The 5,075-nt window shown below is 35.7% G+C and overlaps 1 long non-coding RNA gene across 3 annotated transcripts; it reads right to left on the minus strand.

Moving 5' to 3' along the window:
• Positions 1–1,608: 1,608 nt before the first annotated feature.
• Positions 1,609–4,776, minus strand: LOC130106529 (uncharacterized). 3 transcript variants are annotated; one of them, XR_008809728.1, is made up of 4 exons: positions 4,674–4,776; positions 3,708–3,818; positions 3,097–3,238; positions 1,612–1,630 (listed from the first exon to the last, which is right to left on the minus strand). It is a non-coding gene; the product is annotated as an uncharacterized LOC130106529 (long non-coding RNA). The 3 variants fall into 3 exon arrangements; XR_008809727.1 differs by lacking the exon at positions 4,674–4,776 and having other exon boundaries at positions 1,609–1,635; positions 3,708–3,850; XR_008809726.1 differs by lacking the exon at positions 4,674–4,776 and having other exon boundaries at positions 3,708–3,850.
• Between the last annotated feature and the right edge of the window lie 299 nt (positions 4,777–5,075).

The following is a 5,075-nucleotide window of genomic DNA, read 5'->3' on the forward strand; positions in this document are numbered from 1 at the left end:
TCATTTGTTTTTATATTGAAAGTAATACTATTTAGTTAGTCTGTCAAGTCAACAAAATCAGTCTTTTCTGATTTGTTCAATGTATGGATCTGTTTTGAAAAATTTCTCCCGTTGCTATGGCCAGGTATCACTCACTGTCAGTCAACTCAATTTCGTGAATGATTCACAAAACAATAATTTAGCAGATTAAAGACAAGCTTCATTATTTTCATTTTCTGACGCGATCAGCTTTCTTTTTTTATTTATTTTCATTTCCCTCATCAGCTTTGTCGTGCAGCGGACATGGAATGTAGCAAATTTACGTTAATGTGGCATTGATAATTAAACAAAACGCTTGACATTAAATAAATAAACAGTTAATGAACTCGCTAATAAACAGTTACCTATTTAAGCATCAAGAACGGTAAAACATAAATGAAGTCGGCCAACATTGAGATGAGTTGGCTACATTGAGATTCGATCTCGGATCGCTTGAAGCTCCGTGAGGCTCATGTTGTTGCGTTAACCACTGAGCTACCGCCTGAACGCTATTAAATTACGTCTTATGCTCTTCCAGACCCTCATTGATAGCCTAATATATTTCTGTTGCAATGTTTTATGTTGTAATGTTTTCACTATTTATTCAATTTAATTTCAGTATTGTGATTATGAATTCGTTTAACTACAATGTTTCACTTGAATTCATCTTTTACAAGCTTTCAATCGCTCTGAATGAGTCGCGGCGCGGCGGTAGATTACGCAATAGAGAGAATAAACTGACACCTTGATTGTAGCGCCTCTTAGCGGTAAAAGGCAGCAAATACACATCCGAATTTTACCCCCGCGGCAGTAAAAGTATTATTCTTGTTGAGTACCAACTGTACCCAAAGCAACATCTTTTCCACAAACCCTAACCCTGACATGATGGTCCTCGTAGTGGAGAACTGTCCTTATATTTCAGGTCAGTGTCATGCCCATCCCCCAACGCACGAGTTATGAAAATGAATGAACCGAGCAATGTACATTTTACTCGAATTTGAGACGTCACAACAGCGTCTTTAAGACGACAGTCCACGTCAACCAGTCTAGCATGATGCCCAACCATCCTACACTTAACATTGCCTGTGTCAAAGAGAAGAAAACAATGAAGGAACATGCGCTCACTTACTTTCTGTTTCACTGATGAGGAAGGATTCACACTGCATTCAGTCACAGCCACTGATGTCTCGTCACACAATTCCTGTAATTATGAGAAAGACAGGTACAACACTGAGGCAAGGATGTTTGCCAATTGGTCACCGCAACTAATTCTAGTATCAACCAAAGACTAAATATCTAGTGTCCCTTTCATGGCTCCGTCGTGCACAAAGCAGACGTGCAGAATTTTTTAAAATAATCTGCATCATATAAAAAACTAACATTCATGAAATACAGAACATGGTTGACTTTCAGTGATAAAGTCTTTAAGAGACTCACCCTTAAACGCGAAGGCCAAGAGGAATCCCCATAGTTGTATGTGACCTCCTCATCTGGAAAGATATGTCTTATACTAAACAGACACAGGTGTGGCCTTCCGTCAACAATGATTGTCTTGACTTTGCAATTTGGATTTTTGTCATCATCATTCCTCCACCGTCCTCTTTTGTTGCATCTATGCTGTGATAAAAATAGTGCAGTAAGAAACTTAAAACATAGACACACACTGAAACATACGGTTCTAACTGAACATTTGGGTTAGGCTAACCTTGGCCTATTTAACCTATATTCAAATACACATTGTGAAAGTTAACTTGACTTCCTAAGAATTTAATAGGTCAGATGATCCACTTAAGGTAAAAAAAATAATACCCCAGTTGAACAATAACCATGTTATTGATTATCACTAACTAATAAGTTCCTAATGTTATGAGAACCCTAGCAAATCTGCTATTGTAATAGTGCGGCACGATTAATCTTATCGCAATCGTAATCGCGATGTCAAGCCTGTGCGATTATATGGCGCAAAATGCTGCAATTTTATGTAAAATAAACAATGGGCTGTTAACGCAATTAACGCAGCATCTGTTATTTTTTGTCATCTTTTGGCTAGTGTTACATGATAATGCTCTCATGCGATTGCTTAAAACCATTCATGCGAGACAAGTCAAAAGAGAGCGCGCTGAATGTCCGACTGTGACTCACAGAAAGACACGCGCCAGAATACAGTTCTCTTTCGCTCTTGAACGAACAACAACACACACAATTATGCCAAAATGTCGTTTGTCGAGTATCTTCATAACATAAGAGCAGTCTTATGATGGACGTATAGAGTTGTGAGAGGATGAGGCGCATGTGAGATCCGTGTCTCTGTCAGCAGCGGCTGCTCTTAAAGGGCCAGCAGCCAAAGCTTTCTGTCAGTAAAGTTAATCACAGAACAAAGGGGACAGAGAAAATTACTCACTGCTCTTGACTAAAGAACTTATGTAGCTTTAATAAGGATTAGTCTATTTATTATTTATGCAGCGCAGAGTCTGCATACTTGCTGTTTGATAACTTTATTAAATTTCTGCATACCTGTTAGACAGGAAGGGCACAGGTAAATATGACATGTCATTTATAATGGGTTTATGTGAGGATTATTTGAAGTTCACTTAAATTAAAAGCTGTTATATTTTTTGACGTCTAATAAATGTTTTTTTTTTAAATTATAGCTTTCAATTGTAATGATGGAATCACTGTAATGTCGGATGGCTATAATTAATGTTTTAAATGGGGGTGGATTAATTTTTATCCAGACATCAATGGCTTAGATGTTATCAATCATTTAGTTGTTGTTGCTAGTTTGAGTTGAGAAATACACATTTCAGAATTATCACTAATCTGTGTGTGCATTTTGCTTTAGAACCAAGCAAGTTGACTCATGAAACCATTTGTTTATTATATCGCAATCGCATATTCCAATTGCAATATTGACCTCAATAATCACAATGACATTTTCCCCAAATCGTGCAGCCCTATATTGTAATAATAATAATAATAAATCATAATCATAACTGTTTTTATTAGAATGACATGCAACTAGTTTGCTCTGAATATGAACCAAAAATAAATAAACCAAAAAAGAAACAGCCAGCTTACCAATAACGTGTTCCATTCCATGTGAAGTCAAACAAGTAGTTGCCTTGAACATCTTTAACATGTTTACTTTGAGAGAGAATCCCACGGTATTCAACAACAAAGGTGGATGGTTCAATGTGCTCAAGTGCAAACACACCTCTCCCTAAAAGGGCAAAATAATATATAATAATACAAATAAAACATGAATCCAAGTGCACCTATATGTTACACAGCTAACCAACCTATCCTTTTAAAGAGTTAAATCCTGTAAAACTGTGTAATGTAATATGAGGTGCAGGAAATAAAAAAAATAAAAAAAATAATCAAGCATTGGTTTTCACTGTGATATAGCCTACTAGTTGAATTTGGTTACACTATTCTCCGTATACATAGTTTTATGTATTTATTTTAAAATAATAATTATAAAAAAATTGTTTAAAGTTTTTTTTTCATCTCTTAACCTTTATGAAAATGAGCGGCTTACCCAAGGGTAAAATGTGTGAATGTGAAAGATCATGTCCAGACTGCCAGCAATAGGCCTACTTTTCATTCTTACAAGTGCATGCCTACTTTATGATTTGATTTGCCTGCAGTCTGAACATAGTCAAATTGCCTTGTGGTGCACAATTTACCTTTGAATGTGTTGATTTGTCGTCCCTCAATGAAGGCTTTGTCTTTGCCCGACAATATGTGTTCTTTTGCATCCTGCTCAGGTTTTATTCTCTTCTTTCTTAACATGTTGACTGAAAACATTCCAGACAACATAATTAGTATGTATTTATAAATATATAAATATAAATAGATAGATAGATAGATAGATAGATAGATAGATAGATAGATAGATAGATAGATATGCTTAATATACAGTACATTATTGTCAGACTTTAGTCTATATCAATAAATACAACATTTTACACAGAAATAGTTGATCAGTGAGGTTTTGAGGCTTGTTACTTTTGATAAGAAACAGTCTCCGATTTCAAATTCAGTCCATTTTATCACTCTTTAATGTGGCGCCTCAGATCAAATGAAGCTAAACTCGTTACTTAGAAAAATTAACTATAGAGAGAAAGTTTTAGAAAATGTTACATGTATTACACCTGATTTACATTAAAATAATAAATGTAAAATCGAATAGGAAATAGAATCGAAAGCACGTGAATTAAAATTGAATGGAATCATAAAATGTCTGCTAATATCCAGCCCTAAAATGAATCAACCAGATAATTTTGGCAAGTCATTCTAATGACAGTAACGTTACATTAATGAAAGTATACTTTTACATTAGTCTCGTTTCTGTTTATTTAATATATTTCTGTATCTTACTGTATTAAACTGTAAATTCATCCACTCAACTTTACCAGTCATCATGATGACAACATAGATTTGATTTATTTCAAAATGTAAATTAATTCTCTCAAGCATCCATGGAGATGTATCTTTCATCAACTAATACTAATACTAGTATCCAACTGCTTATGGACTTATATTAGCCACGTTTAGTGGCCACGTTTAAAGTAATGCTAACGTTATTAAAAACTGTCTGACTCACGACACTTAACTCCATAAAGGTAGAATATATAAATAAACGCACTTACCTTCCTCGTGATAAAGTGAAAATCTCCCACTATAGCTCGTCAACTTCGCTCGAATTCTGCTAATTAATCTTTCATGATGATGATTAATCTTCTGATTAATCACACCGTCACACCACACGTCTGCGATAGAAGATCAGAGGCGCAGGCGCGCTGACTTTGACGGATGTGAAATGCAGCCAATCACTGACGAGGATTCCAGCAGCCAATCACTGACGAGGATTCCAGCGTTCCACCAATGAATCGCGCTTGGGCGTGGTCTGGGTGTATGAAATGTGTATGATACTGCAGTAGCGTCGAATTTCACATAGAGGGAGATTATACACTCTGAGCGACTCTGAGCATACACTGTCACACACTGAAAAACGGGTACAACGGATTTATAAGGACATATTGAGAAAAAGC

The sequence above is a fragment of the Rhinichthys klamathensis genome, unplaced genomic scaffold (assembly GCF_029890125.1).
Source record: "Rhinichthys klamathensis goyatoka isolate OS25496 unplaced genomic scaffold, OSU_Roscu_1.1 h1tg000342l_1, whole genome shotgun sequence".
Classification (NCBI taxonomy): Eukaryota; Metazoa; Chordata; class Actinopteri; order Cypriniformes; family Leuciscidae; genus Rhinichthys; species Rhinichthys klamathensis.